This window comes from Nuphar pumila, chromosome 1 (assembly GCF_984573655.1).
Source record: "Nuphar pumila chromosome 1, dmNupPumi1.hap1.1, whole genome shotgun sequence".
NCBI classification, from domain to species: Eukaryota; Viridiplantae; Streptophyta; class Magnoliopsida; order Nymphaeales; family Nymphaeaceae; genus Nuphar; species Nuphar pumila.
In genome coordinates this window covers 146758121-146775105 of record NC_143249.1, presented here as the reverse complement: position 1 = coordinate 146775105, position 16985 = coordinate 146758121, and positions in this window count along the sequence as shown.

The window sequence follows — 16985 nt, the reverse complement described above, 5'->3', positions numbered from 1 at the left end:
AAATTGGGCTACTCACTAGAAAATTCTAGCGCTTTATGAGAAAGAACCGGCTTCCAAATAAGCACAAGAAAAGAAAACACTCTAAGAAAGATTCCATGTGCTATCAGTGTAATAAGCCAGGTCACATGAGACGTGATTGTCCTCTTCTAAAAAGAAAATCCAAAACCGAAGAACCAAAGAAAAGGTTCTTCAAGAAAAAGGCTCTACATGCTCAATGGGATGATTCAGAACCATCCACAAGTGAAGAGTCAAGTGATGATGAAGCTGAAACTGCCAACATGTGCTTCATGGCAGAAAGCTCTGTAAGTGAATCTCTCGATTTTTCTTTCGAAGAACTTCAAAATGCTTTTCAAGAACTTTTTAAAGAATCAAGAAAAACGATTCTCAAAAATAAAAATTTGAAATATGAAAATTTAGAGCTTTCTCAAAAAAAATAAAAAACTCAGTATTGAAAATTCTGAGTTAAAAAAGAAAAATTGTATGATTACCTCTGAAATCTCTTCTACTAGCTCCAAGACTATAAATCTTCAAGTAGAAATTTCAGAATTAAAAAGTAAAACTGAAAACCTTATGAAAACGGTTTTCAAGTTTAGTAAAGGGAAAGATAACCTGGATAAACTCCTATCCTCTCAAAAATTCTCTTTTTATAAGAATGGTATTGGTTATTCTCACATGAATAAACCTTCTTATATAAATAAAAAGATTGTTTTCATCAAAGGTTCTGTTGAACCTAAGCAGGAGCATTACAACTTTCATACCTTGTACTCCTCTAAAGCTATAGACAAAGCCAAATCAAAATGGATATGGGTTCCTAAGTCTAACAAAAAGGGACCCGATTGGGTACCATAAAGAATTTTTACTTAATATTTTGCAGGCTCCAAAAAGAAAGAACAGATGGTTATTAGACAGTGGATGTTCAAAACATATGACAGGACATCCAGACCTTTTTTATGTTCTTCATCATAAAGAAGGAGGAATTGTCACCTTTGGAGATAACAACAAAGGTCTAATAATTGGTATTGGTAATATTGGTAATATCGATAAACCTCTTATCAAAGATGTTCTCCTTGTTAAAGGCTTAAAACATAACCTCTTAAGTATAAGTCAAATGTGTGACACATGTTATAATGTTAGCTTTAAACATGATGCATGCCTTATAGCAGACACCAACGAAAATATCATTTTAAAAGGTATAAGAGAAAATAATATATATGAATTATACCTAGAAAATATTACTGAACATTGCCTTATGGCTAATAATGACACTCAACATTTATGGCACATGAGAATGGGTCATGTCAAGTCAAAATACATGTCTAAATTAGCTAAAAACAATTTAGTATGTGGGATACCTAAAATGTCATTTAAAAAGGACTATTTTTGTGATGCATGTCAACTAGGAAAATTGTCAAAATCATCTTTCAAATCAAAAAATATTGTTTCAAGTAAAAGACCTTTAGAGCTTCTCCACCTGGATCTTTTTGGTCCTTCTAGAGTAGCTACTCTTAATCATAATAAATATGCTTTTGTCATTGTAGATGATTACTCAAGATTTACTTGGGTAATATTTTTGAAAAACAAAAGTGATACGTTTTGTGAATTTGAAATTTTATGTAAAAAGTTACAAAATGAAAAATCTTGTTCTATTATAAAAATTCGTAGTGACCATGGAGGAGAATTTGATAATGATCTTTTTGTAAATTTTTGTAACTTGCATGGTATTTCTCATAACTTTGCCTTTCCTAGAGCTGCACCTCGAAATGGTGTAGTAGAAAGAAAGAATAGAACCCTTCAGGAATCTGCTAGAATTATGCTCCAGCATAATAACCTTGCTAAATACTTTTGGGCAGAAGTTGTTAATACTGCATGCTATATATCAAATAGAGTTCTTATTAGGCCCTTATTAAATAAAACTTCTTATGAATTATTCTATGACAGAACTCCAAGGATAGACTACTTTAAAGTCTTTGGTTGTAAATGCTTTATCCTTAACACAAAAGATAGCCTTGATAAATTTGATGCTAAATCTGTTGAAGGCATATTCTTAGGATATTCAAGTCATAGTAAAGCATACAAAGTATTTAATAAGAGTTCAAATACTATTGAAGAATCTATGCATGTCAGTTTTTGTGAATCTATTGATCAATCTGTTCATAAGCAGACTAACGATGATGATGTTGAAAGTACAGATTTATTCTTAGATAACACAGCTAAACCCAATGAAGATGATCTTCAAAGAACATTTGCCCAAATCAGAGATCATCCTCAAAAGCAGATTTTGGAAGACCTGACCAAGGGGGTTCAAACTAGAGCTCAGCTAGAACGGATTGCAAACATGGCATTCATTTCTCAACTTGAACCAAAGAAGATTGATGAAGCCATCATCGATGAGTTCTGGATGCTAGCCATGACTAAAGAACTGAATCAATTCCAAAGAAACAATGTTTGGGATCATGTACCAAGACCAAAAGATCATCAGATCATTGGGACAAGATGGATCTTCATAAACAAGCTAGATGAAACAGGTAATGTTATAAGAAACAAGGCAAGACTAGTAGCTCAAGGATACAACCAGGAGGAAGGTATTAATTTTGATGAAACATTTGCTCCTGTTGCTAGACTTGAATCTATTAGAATGTTTTTAGCATATGCAAGCTATATGGATTTCAAACTATATCAAATGGATGTCAAAAGTGCATTTCTAAATGGTTTTATAAATGAAGAAGTATATGTAAAACAACCTCCAGGCTTTGAAAATGAACAATTTTCAGATCATGTTTTCAAACTAAAACGTGCCTTATATGGATTAAAACAAGCACCTCGTGCTTGGTATGACAGACTTAAAACTTTTTTATTAAAAACTGGTTTTTCTGTAGGCAAAGCAGATTCTACTCTAGTTGTGAAAATAGTGAATAATCATACCCTAATCGTTCAAATTTATGTGGACGATATCATCTGTGGATCTACTAACAACACTCTTTGTAAGGATTTTTCTAAGTCCATGTAGAAAGAATTCAAAATGAGTATGATGGGAGAACTCACCTACTTTCTTGGACTGCATATTAAGCAAACCAAGGATGGAGTCTTCATCAACCAATCTAAATATGCTCATAAACTTCTGAAGAGGTTCAACATGAACTCAACTGCTTCAAAAACTACTCTTATGAGCACAACTACTGTATTGAACAAAGATGAAGATGGTAAGACTGTGGATACAAAGTTATACAGAGGTATGATAGGATCACTACTTTATTTAACTGCTAGCCGTCCAGATATCATGTTCAGTGTTTGCTTGTGTGCTAGATTTCAGTCAAATCCAAAAGAATCACATCTTAAAGTTGTAAAAAGAATAATGAGATACCTGAAAGACACGGTTGATTTTGAGTTATTTTATTCAAAATCATCTACATTTGATTTAAACTCATACAGTGATGTTGACTTTGCTGGAAGTAAATCTGACAGAAAAAACACAAGTGGAACATGTCATATGCTTGGGCACTCACTAGTTTCATGGTTCAGTAAGAAACAAAATTGTGTATCATTATCAACTACTGAAGATGAATACATAGCTACCAGCCTAGCATGTACACAGGTCATCTGGATGAAACAAACTTTAAAAGACTTTGGTTTACAATTTAAAAATACAACTATTTTATGTGATAACACAAGTGCTATAAAACTTGTCTAAAAAGCCTATTTTGCACTCTCGAACTAAACATATTCAAATTAGACACCACTTTCTAAGAGAACAAGTCCTAAACAATATAATCAAACTGGAATTTATACCCACTAATAAACAATTAGCAGACATTTTCACTAAACCTTTAAAAAATGAAGACTTTATAAGAATTAGGAGAGAATTAGGGATATATAAATTAAGTGATTTATAAAATCAATTCATATGACTAATTAAAATATAGAAAGATTAGTCTACTCGAGTTCACCTTTACAAAATATTAAAATATAATCTATACTTGACAAAATTCATCTTAACCAAAGATTAACAAGTAAAAAAAAAATGATAAAAACACTTTATGTGAAATCTTGTTTTACAAATTTGTGTCATAATCGAGTGTTTGCATTTCTTACTATTTTTTTATTTTATCATCATTCCATTCACCACCTTTTTCAAAGATAAGGTCTTTCATATTTCACGTACATCATAAAGTTTTACTATTTAATTTAATACTTTATGTCATCTTTTATATCATATCTCAAGTACAATCTACTTTTTATCCTATCATCTTTCACACTTTTTTATAAAAAAAATTATAAGGACTCCTCAACAATGTGTCTTTCGTTTTTTAAACTATTATATGTTCTTTTCATTAGTACCATTAGAACCATCCTTTTTTCTCTCTCTATCATACGAATTGAGCCTCCATCTGTGACTTTGACTCCTTTACATATTTTAATTAATCTTTTTCAAAAACTATGGACCCCCTCCAATTGAGTTTCTCTACAAACCATGTCCTTTAAACAAACATCAATTCATGTCAATCATGACATTGCTTTATGTCACTCATCTCATATCAAGCATCAATTTTTTTGTCCTTTTTGTCCACTCATATCTCACCCTAAATTCGTATATGGCATCTCCCTTTTCTTTATGTCTATTCTCACTCCTTTCACGCATATCTATAAAAATACTTCTTATATAAGAAATCATTACTCCTCACTCATGTATTTCTTTTGTCTTCTTCTAAATTCATCTTTCATGAATTTAGAATACTTTCTCATAAAGTAAAAAGATTATTTAAAGTTGTTTATTTTATTACGCCATTATTCATCTCACATGATATGGCTCTATGATACTCCTACACCTTCTTTTCACGAATTGCCTTTACTCATCACAACATCCCGTGGATATCTTCAAAATCTATGAATCCTTCTCAAAGAACACTCCTCTTTAGGCTTACTCTTTCATCCTATCTTATTCACCATTTTTTTACTACTTCCAATAAAACACTCCATACTCAAGTTCTGTCACACATCACAACTTCGATAGACTCTCACACTATAAAATTTCCTTAAGTAGAAAAATAATGTTTAAAATTATTCTATCAACACTATCTTCCAAATAATGATTTGATCTATCATTCACAAGAGCTTTACGTTACAACTCACGCATTCTCTTTTCAACTAAAATCTAAAATTCAAATGTCACTCACTTCTTATCATAATTATTTTCTTCATTCTATTTTATAGCTTTAAATTACTCGAAAATCTCTATCATCCTTCAAGTCTTTACCCTCTCCAAGTCCTTATTTTCTTTCAAAAGCTTTCATTCTCTCAAAACCTTTGAAAATGGTCTCCTCTTCACGATCATCCGATATCAACATGATTGAAGCATCGGATTTAAGATTTCCATATCTCATTCACCTTTTTCATTCCAAAAACTCCATGCCTATTCAAACCGGTAAGTTAGTACACCTTGAAGCTTTTCCATCATTTGACCTACAAACTTCCCTTTCAGAATTTATTCATGTTCTAGCCTCTCCCCAATCTATGACCATTTATCCACATCTTATCAAAGTTTTTTACACAAATCTTTCAGTCGACCACAACCACTCTACTATCACTTCCATGGTTCATGGAAAAGTCATCTCCTTCAACATTTCTCAGTTAGACTGCATTCTCAATATCTCTTCCGACGACATTGAGCTCCCTAACATAGTTCCTATCGACCGAACTGTGTTTAAGAAAATCCACTACAAGAAAATATGTTGTTAGCGACGGAAGGTAGTAACGGAATATTTATGTCGCTCGTTAGCGACGGATTACCGAGCGACAAACATCTGTCGCTATAATCAATGAAGCACACAAACCAGCGAGGGACTATAGTCAGTTGCTATTTAGCGACGGAGTTTGCGACATACTATTTTGTCGTTACGGTCGCACGATTTGCCGATGACTCTTGCGACAAACTCAAGTCCGTCGCTACTTAGCGACGAATGTGGCGACGAAGATCAGACCATCGCAGGTTTCGTAAATTTGATTTACGTGGGCTTAGCGACGGAATTAATTCTGTCGCTAAGCCGTTGCTAAGTTTCGAATAACCCTAATCTCAGACAGACTTTCCTTTTCTTCTTTCGCTGCTCCCGCCGTTCACCGGTCCCACTCTCGCTGTTCGTCGGTCCCACCGTCCACAGGCCCCGCCGCCCGGAGGAAGGTAAAGGACCCCCCCCCCCCCCCCCCCCCCCCCCCGCGTTTTCTGGCAGGGAGTCGACCCCCTGCCAGAAACGCAGGGGGTTAACCCCCTGCCGGAAAATGCGGGGGTTAACCCCCTGCCGGAAAACGCGGGGGTTAACCCTCTGCCAGAACAGCAGGGGGTCGACCCCCTACCGAAAAACGCGGGGCTTAACCCCCTGCGTTTTCACGCAGAGGGTTAACCCCTTGCATTTTCCGGCAGGGGGTTAACCCCTTGTTGTTCTGGCAGGGGGTTAACTCCCTGCATTTTTCGGCAGGGAGTGAACCCCCTGCCGGAAAATGCGGGGGTTAACCCCCTGCCATTTTCGGCAAGGGGTCGACCCCCTGTCGGAAAACGCGGGGTTTAACCTCCTGTCATTTTTGGCAGGGGCCCCCTGTCTTTCCGGTAGGGGTTGAACCCCCTGCCGGAACAGCAGAGGGTTAACCCCCTGCCGTTTCTGGCGAGGGGCCCCTGCCCCCTACCTTTCCGGCAGGGGGTCGACCCCAGCAGGGGGTTAACCCCCTGACTTTCCGGTAGGGGGGTTAACCACCTGCCAGAACAGGCAGGGGTCAACCCTCTGCGTGCTCAGGCAGGGGGGCGACCCCCTGCTGTTTCGGCAGGGGGTCGACTCACTGGCAGAAAGGCTGGGGGTCAGTTAATCCCCTACATTTCGTAAGGGGGTTAACCCCCTATGTTCTGTAAGGGGGTCGACCCCCTGCCGGAACAGCAGGGGAGTCGACCCCTTGCCAAAACAGTTTTTTTTTTATTTCATAGTGACTTCATTTTAAAATAGTGTTTTTTTGTGCAGATTTTTTAACGGAATCAGCTCGTGCTCAGCCACCTGTGGTAAGTAAGTGTCAAAAACAATGCAAATCGGGTAAATACCCGTGGTGAGTAAGTGATGCAAGCGTATCACATGTTATTTAATTTAGTAGATGTAACACTTTATTGTTCACACACTCACTTAGTTGTTGATTTTTAGGGTTGCTTTGTTGGAGTTCGGAGATCATGTTGAGCATGATTTTAATGTATGAATATTGAAGTGTTCTTATTTTTGGAGTATGGAGTCCATGCTAGGCATGGTAGTAGTTAGTGAGATATTGAAGTGTGTTTGCTGCAGGTACATGTTTGCCATTTGTTTGATATGAATGATTACGATGTATTGCAATGTTTGATGTAATTGTATCCATGCTTGCATGTAGTTACTTTCAATTTGATTATGACTTCCATGTGAAATTGTATAATGAAAGCATGCTTCAAATGATTGTATCGTGTCATTAATGGTTTGCACATGAAAATATTAAGTTATCAATGCATGCATCAAAATTCTTGTTATTGTATAACATCATATATTGCATGAAACATTTGATATGTTCTTCATCGTAGCATTCTGATTGTTCTCTTTTAATTCGTTAGGCTATTATTCGTAACATCATAAGAAAATGACTTCAAACCGTGAATGGATGTACCGTAGGATAGTGGACAATGAGTTATCGCATGAATATATGGATGGTGTTGACAGTTTTATTGAATTTGCAATGGCAAGTGTACAGTGGATCCCACAGGTTAGATTAGGTGTCCCTGCAAGATTTGTAAGAATAATCGATTTGTAGAACCTCATAGTGTTAGACATCACCTATACATGAAGGGTTTCATGAGTGATTATCAGAACTGGACGTTTCATGGAGAAGAATATAGAAACGATTTTGATGCACGGGTGAATGTGGTGCACGATAATCCATATACGGATTTGATATTTGATGCCGCAGGAACAGAACTAGGTTCTGCTATGAGTTCTAGTAATGTAAGAACTGCCGTAGATGAAGAATCACTAAACGATGCAGCTAGTAGATTTTATGATTTACTTTTAGATGCTGATGAGCCACTTTGGAACGGTTGCGAGAGACACTATCTTGTCTGCAGTTCTTCAACTAATGAATTTGAGGTCTGAGTATAATTTGAGTCAATCATGTTTTGATCGTTTGTGCATGATTGTGAAGAGTATGTTGCCCAAAGATGAGAAATTGCCACGAAATTTCTATCGTGCAAAAGTTATGGTCAACGCTCTAGGTATGGGTTACAAAAAGATTGATGCTTGTCCAAATCACTCCATGTTTTTTAACACCCCAAATTTTCACTCACCTCACTGACATCGCCCTTAATCGGCACATTTCAGTTCTCCGGAATCAATGAAGGGCAAAATGGTCATTTTTTGAGATTGAACCTTGCAGAAAGTCTAAAATTTCATTCTTGAGCCTCAAAATTTCTATATTTAGGTTCAGAGACATCTTCAAACTGCAAGTTTTCAAAATCCTATTCCTGACAAGAAGTTAGAATTTCCAATTCTAGATTCAGAATGACATTTCATAAAACATGTTTTTGCATAGCATTGCATCAACACTTTGCATCATTTCACTGCACAGCATGTCAGTTTGAGATCCAGAATTCCTGATTTTCAAAATTGTCAATCCAGATTTGATTTTTAAACTTTTCAAAATTGATTTTTAAAACCCTGAATGATTTTCAAAATATCCTATTTCTTTCAAAACTCTAGGTGATTTTTTCATTCTCCCGTTCTACTGGATCTCGAATTTCCAGTTGCATTTTTATCCTGCCTGCAATTTTCCCAAAATCATATGTTTTCTCTCATTGGATTTTCAATTCTTTTGTCTATTTGCAAAATTCTTCACCTTATTTTCCTCGTGCATACCTTGATTATTGCGGTGGAAATTGTTTACCCACTTGCCTTATCCTTATTCTAAATCCGTTTGCGGATTGTTTTCCAAGAGATATCTCTTTCTTTCAAAATGGTGTTTTTCCTCGTGGTTGACGACCTCGCCTAGGTAACAAGGAACATTTTCCGTTGTTATTTCTCTTACAAAGAATGACAACACAATTGTCGTGATTTCAGCGGCGACTCCATCCCTAGTAATGGGATATTCTTCCAATTGTTTAGCATATCGTCAATAATCATTTTCCTCCCAATCCAAAATTCCCTCAGAGTCTAATCAAGACTTTATCCTGCAGAGAGCATCCACAGCATTTGATGGTTCGAAAAAGGTCAGGAAGAAGAACCACATCACCATAGTATTCCTCAGCCTCAGAAGAAGAGATGGGCTCCCCGCGACCCGTCAGAAGTCAAGAACAGCAGCAAGAGGACGGTGGCATAGATCCTCAGATGTACGCAATGTTTCAGAAAATGATGAAGAGGATGATGAGTGAGCAGGCTGGACCAGCTCAGACAAAAATCCATTCAGTCAGAAAATTAGAGATCGTGTGGCCAAGAAATCAACCAAGGAGCATGTTCAAGATACTTCGGACGAAGAAGAATCAGCAGATGATACCAAGGAAGAATGTGAGATCATTCATGGAGCAACTCGCAAACCAAAAGTCCAAGCAATAGAAAAATCGCTTCAAGCGCAGTTCAAAGAAATGGCTAGAGTGGTAAAAGATCTACAAGCCCTTGATAAGGGCAAGAAAGTCTTTACCAGTGAGGATTTTTATGATGGTTTAGAAGTGGATGAAAATCTGGAGAATTTGCCCTGCAAGTTCATTAAATTCGATGGTTCTGGTGATCCCAAAGCCCACCTTGCCATGTTCTTCGCCGAATGCTCCAAATTCAAGAGAGACAATAGGGCCCTATTTCTCTGTTTTCCTCGTAGCCTAGAAGGCACTGCCGCCAAGTGGTACTCTGAGCATATCAATCCAATCGAGCTGCGAGAATTTGATAAGGTGGTCAACCTATTCATTGAGTGATTTCTGTTCAATACTGAAGCGCTCCCAACATTGAGCCATCTCTGCAATCTAAGGCAGAATGAAGATGAAAAGGCAAGGGACTTCATTCGCAGATGGAGAGAGATCTGCAACAAAATGAGGGATCCTATATCAGAAAGGCATGCCTTATCCTTAATCCTCAATAATTTTTCGCAACCTCTGAGAGGATTAATCTCTACCTCACCCTCCAAATCTTTTGTTGAACTCATTGAGCGAGCAGAATGGCTGGAGCTGGGCGTGGAGAATGGAGTCTATGAAGGCTTCACATTTTCCAAGAATAACCCTCAAGGTGAACAAAAGAAGAAGGCTCACTTCACTTTTGCGGCCAAATCTTTCAATAATAGCAAAGGCAACAAGAATGATCATGGCAACAGTTTGGAGAGAATCAAAAGGCAAAAAGGGAAGGACATCAACAGTGATAAACCTCTCCAATCCAGCCCTCAGCATCAAAAGAAAGATTAGGAAAAATCAAAGCGCAAAGACTGGAGAACTGATCGAGAATTCACCCCTCTGGATCAGACACTCGAGAGTATACTCGAATATATGCTTGAGAAAGACCTTGTTCGGTTGCCTAAAGCCGATGATCCTCCAGCAATTATGGGCAGATTCAAAAAACAGTTTTGCAAGTTTCATCGAGCAGTAAGGCACGATACAGAAAACTGCTTCGTCCTTAAGAACATTGTTCAAGACTGCATTGACAAGAAGCTCCTCGTTGAAGATGAAAAGAAGGACTAGTCATCCTGACAAAGATTTTTTTTCACAATCATTCTAGAAGATGACAATGCCAACAATTTTCCATTTCTCATCTTGCTTTTTCAAAAGAACAATGTAATCTCATTCTCTTTCCTTAATTTTAAAGCATTAATAAAGTCATCGAATTTTTCAATAGCTTGGCGCCATCTTATTTACGTCTCTTTCCTTTTCACAATGTCTCTTGTGAGGAATGATCTTGAGGACGTCTCTCAATCAAGAAGCCTGTCACCTTATTCTTCGATTATCATCCTTTGTATTCAAAATTTTCCTCCCTAGTTACACTAGGGCATTTTTTTTGAAAATTTATCTTTACCTCAAAACATCCTGTATGCAGGCAGGATAAACCAATCTCTCATTTTGCATATATATGCACTCATTTACATTAATTTTGCATTTATTTGCATCAATTTGCATTCAATCATATTCATTTGCACTTCATTTGCATTTCATGTGCATGTGCATTACATTTGCATTAACTATGCACCCAATTCCATTTCCCATTCAGGATAAGGGATAAATCCTGAGACTATGAATGATTTCCCATCTTAATCATCAATCTCTGACTCTAGTCTACAATCTCTGTTGATTTTTTCTCAAAATTCTTCAGATAGGATCCTCTTTTCAAAAATCCAGTTCCCGCATTGATAATTTGCAAAATTTTGATCCCCTAACCGGGTTCTCCTCTGAAGATCTGAATTTCGATCCAAGCTCCTTTTCTTTCAAACTCCAACTTTCAAGTTGGTCCATATTTTTCTTTTGGTGATCCGGGTTCCGACTCGAGATCTCTTTATTTACTCGAGCTCTGACTCGATCTCTTCATTTTCTTTTGTTGATCCGGGTTCTGACTCATGATCTCTTTACCTTATTTGAACTCTAACTCGAGCTCTTCATTTTTCTCTGTTGATCCGAGTTCCGACTCATGATCTCTCTACTTTATTCGAGCTCTAACTCGAGCTCTTTATTTTTCTCTGTTGATCCGAGTTTCGACTTGTGATCTCATTACTTCATTCGAGCTCAGATTCGAGCTCTTCATTTTCTTTTGTTGATCCGGTTCTAACTCGAGATCTCTTTATTCATTCGAGCTCAGATTCGAGCTCTTCATTTTTCTTTTGTTGATCCGGGTTCCGACTCGAGATCTCTTTATTCATTCAAGCTCAGATTCGAGCTCTTCATTTTCTTTTGTTGATCCGGGTTCTGACTCGAGATCTTTTTATTCATTCGGGCTCAGATTCGAGCTCTTCATTTCCTTTTGTTGGTCCGGGTTCCGACTCGTGATCTCTCTACATCATTTGAGCTCTGATTCAAACTCTACATTTTCTTTTGTTGATCCGGGTTCCGATTCGTGATCTCTATATTTCATTCGAGCTTTGACTCAAACTCATTATTCTCCTTTGTTAATCCAAGTCATTTCAATCCTCAGGGTCTGTCAATTGCTCAAATTTGATATTTTACCTACCAAATTCCAATTTCGACCCTCGGGTCATCCAATTTCCAATTTTCAAATTACCAAAATTCTCAATTTTGACCGCCAGGTCATCCAAATTCCAATCCCCGTTCAGGATAAGGGGATAATCTTAAAACCATTCATAGAAACAATCTAACTCTCTATAATGGTCCTTGTTCTTCATCTAACTGATAGAGTTCCAAGTGAACTGATAGTCGTTCTTCATCGAACTAATAGTGTTCCAAGCGAACTGATACTCGTTCTTCATCGAACTGATAGTGTTCCAAGTGAACTGATAGTCGTTCTTCATCGAGCTGATATAGTTACAAGTGAACTGATAGTCGTTCTTCATCGAACTGATAGTGTTCCAAGCGAACTGATAGTCGTTTTTCATCGAACTGATAGTGTTCCATGTGAACTGATAGTCGTTCTTCATCGAACTGATAGTGTTCCAAGCGAACAGATAGTCGTTCTTCATTGAACTGATAGTGTTCCAAGTGAACTGATAATCGTTCTTCATTGAACTGATAGTGTTCCAAGTGAACTGATATTGTTCCAAGTGAACTGATAGTCGTTCTTCATCGAACTGATAGTATTCCAAGCGAACTGATAGTCGTTCTTCATTGAACTGATAGTGTTTCAAGAGAACTGATAGTGTTCCAAGCGAACTGATAGTCGTTCTTCATCGAACTGATAGTGTTCTAAGCGAACTGATAGTCGTTCTTCATCGAACTGATATTGTTCCAAGCGAACTGATAGTCGTTCTTCATCGAACTGATAGTGTTCTAAGCGAACTGATAGTCGTTCTTCATCGAACTGATATTGTTCCAAGCGAACTGATAGTCGTTCTTCATCGAACTGATAGTGTGCCAAGCGAACAGATAGTCGTTCTTCATCGAACTAATATTATTCCAAGTGAACTGATAGTCGTTCTTCATCGAACTGATAGTGTTCCAAGTGAACTGATAGTCGTTCTTCATCGAACTGATAGTGTTCCAAGCGAACTGATAGTCGTTCTTCATCGAACTGATACTGTTCCAAGTGAACTGATAGTCGTTCTTCATCGAACTGATAGTGTTCCAAGCGAACTAATAGTCATTCTTCATCGAACTGATAGTGTTACAAGTGAACTGATAGTCGTTCTTCATCGAACTGATCTAGTTCCTAGTGAACTGATAGTCGTTCTTCATTGAACTGATAGTGTTCCAAGTGAACTGATAGTTGTTCTTCATCGAACTAATACTGTTCCAAGTGAACTGATAGTCGTTTTTCATCGAACTGATCTAGTTCCCAGTGAACTGATAGTGTTCCAAGTGAACTGATAGTCGTTCTTCATTGAACTAATAGTCGTTCTTCATCGAACTGATAGTGTTCCAAAGAACTGATAGTCGTTCTTCATTGAACTGATATTATTCCCACCGATGGTCGTTCTTATTTGAACTGATATAGTTCCCAGCGAATCGATGGTCGTTCTCCCTTGAACTGATATAGTTCCCAGCAAACCGATGATCGTTCTTAATTGAACTGATATTATTCCTAAAGATGGTCGTTCTTAATGGAACTGATATTATTAGTCGTCTCCTTTGGAAATGAGATGATAATTTTTGTCACGGATGTGTTGAGCCGGACCTCAAATACTCTCTTTCACCAAGGATTTCAAGAAAACTTTGTCAATTTGTCAATCAAATTCTTTGTTGATTTCAGAATCTTTATTACATGAATCTTTACCTCAAAGCTACCTTTAGCATTACTTCCAAAAGAGTGAAGTTTTTGCAAAAAGAGATTCAAAACTCAAATTCTTTCTATTGGCCAACCAAAAGGATGAAAGATAAATCCTCGATATGGCCAGAAAAGAAGATTCAATGTTATTGCAAAGCCATAAATGATTGATATTGATCGCAGTCAATGGTACATTTTAAAGACCATTCTTATTTAAATGAGGCAGTGGAAATATCCTGAGAGTTAGAAAAAAGAGAATTCATCCAAGCTCTGTCTTCTCAAAATCACCTAAGTTGCAATTAAATATCCGCAAAAGGGATCTCTCACTTGTCGTCAAGATGAAGGCGAATTAAGCGAGTAGACCCCGGGGCCAAAGAAGATTTGAAACATCTCCAAGATGACGGAGTTTGTGACTAATCCTTCCAGGGAAAGTCCAAAGCACTGTCGAGATAAAGGCAGATGTGATGAGCCTCTCGACAATCCCTAAAAGATATTTAATTTCAGCTATCAACCAAAGATCTCAAACCCATGAGCCAATATCGTCAAAGAAGGATCGAAACATCTCCAAGTTGAAGGAGTATGTGACGTACCCTTCCCAAAACAGAACAAGAAAGGAAAAGAAAGAGAGAAAAAGTCAGAACATCTCCAAAATGAAGGAGAATGTAACCGAAGCCCAAGAAAGCCAAAAGAGTGCAGAAAGACTATCATGAGAGAAGCTCCCAGGATATCAAACTGCCAAATTTATCAAGAATCCTCTTTAAATTTGTGAAATTCTATTATCAATATTCTTTCATCGATTGCTTTCATAATATCAAATTCTCTTCTCTGTTTATATCAAGGAAATTGATAGCTTCTTTGAAGAAGGTCAATTACAAGCAATTTGGATTTCAAATCTCGATTCTACGAAGTCAAACTCGTTTAGAGGTAATACTTCAAGTAGAAAAGAAGGATTATCTTTGCAACAATGTGCATCATTTTCAAATACTTTGAATCAACAACAAAATTCTCAGCATTTTGACAATATTTTCTAGCTATCATGTTGTGAAGTGAAAGCTTGATGACCATTTTTTATACATCCTGACACCAATTTTAAAATCTCTCTTAAGGACTTGATTCCTTCCTTTCTTTGAAAGCGTGAGCTCTCAGATTTGCACACTTCTTTGTGTCCCTACTGTCCCACCATAGACAGTCTCATTTCGGTTCGAGGTCGAACCACCAATCATTTCTCGCAAAAGGCAATTTCAAAAGCTAATTTTAGTCTCAGCAATGAGACGCCCAAGATCAACCCCTTTTTAAGCTTTAGGGACCCCATTTTACTTCCTTTTGCAAAAACCCTGTCGGATTTATTGTGCAAAATCCGAATGTTTCATCATGGTCTCTTCCTTCGAGGATTCCATTCCATTTTCTTCCCAATCAGGATAAGGGTACAAACCTGAGCCTCCTTTGATGAGGTATTCCATTTTCCGCCCAATCAAGATAAGGGTATAAACCTGAGCCTCACTTGATGAGGTATTCCATTCTCCGCCCAATCAGGATAAGGGTACAAACATGAGCCTCATTCAATGAGGTATTCTATTTTCCGCCCAATCAGGATAAGGGTACAAACCTGAGCCTCACTTGATGAGGTATTCCATTTTCCGCCCGATCAGGTTAAGGGTATAAACCTGGGTCTCATTTCTATGAGATATTTCATTCCCCAATCAAGTTAAGGGCCAAACCCGAGCTTCGTTCCATACAAGGTATTTTCTGTCTCATCCAGGTTAAGGGCAAAAAACCTGAATTTCACTCTTACCAGAACAAACCTTTTCTCTTTATTCTCCATTTCATATCTACCATCTTCCTTGGGCTAATTTCTTCATACCCAGTCAGATCCTTCTAACTGGGGCATTTTTTTATATATATAGCCCAAATTTGGTGTGTTTTTCTATGCCACTAAGCTCGACCATAAGCCGGTTTAGTAGCAAAGAGGGGCATCTGTAAACACCCCAAATTTTCACTCATCTCACTGACATCGCCCTTAATCGGCACATTTTAGTTCTCGGGAATCAATGAAGGGCAAAATGGTCATTTTCTGATATTGAACCTTGCAAAAAGTCCAAAATTTCATTCTTGAGCCTCAAAATTTCTATATTTAGGTTCAGAGACATCTTCAAACTGCAAGTTTTCAAAATCCTATTCCTAACAAGAAGTTAGAATTTCCAATTCTAGATTCAGAATGACATTTCATAAAACATGTTTTTGCATAGCATTGCATCAACACTTTGCATCATTTCACTGCACAGCATGTCAGTTTGAGATCCAGAATTCCTGATTTTCAAAATTGTCAATCCAGATTTGATTTTTAAACTTTTCAAAATTGATTTTTAAAACCCTGGGATTTCAAAATTGCCAATCTTTCCCATTTTATCCCCAGGACTTTGAATTACAAAAAGTTTTTCTCAAGGAAAACAATCTGGATATTGATTTTAAAGATTTTATCTCAAAACTTTTTACAAAAAGATTTTAAATCTCTTTACAAAATTTTTTACATTTACTTTATCCATATTTTTGCCCTGAAAAACCAATTTTTCCAAATTCTTGAAAATAAACAAAGTTTTATCTCGTATTATAAAAATTCCAAAAAAAAAAAAGAAGTTTATTTCTTCTGTCTTTATTTTCAAATAAATGGAGCGGGACCCACCCGGAGATCGCACCAATTTGCAAATTCTTCTTTTTAATTTCTTAATGTTATTTGTTTATTTATTTTTTCTTTTTTTTTAGTTAGTGGGCCCACACACATGTGGTACCCCAATTGAAAATAAAAGATTTTCCAAAAACAAAATAAAAACTTTATTTTCAAAAGGATTTTAAAAGTGGGTTGAGGTGGCCTTTCCATAAAAGCCTCTCATTTATTTATTCATTTTTTTTGCATGAGATGCTATTTTCAAAAGGAAGCAGCATTAAACGTGCCCACCACAGCCAAACTTCCAAAAAAAAATAAAATGAAGTTCATTTTACCTAAAACCTAGGTAAATGAAACAAAATTTTGAAAAATCATAAGGTGCGCCCCTCTTGAAACGGCTATTTCAAAAAAAAATCAAAAAGGAGGTAACGGGACCTCATGAA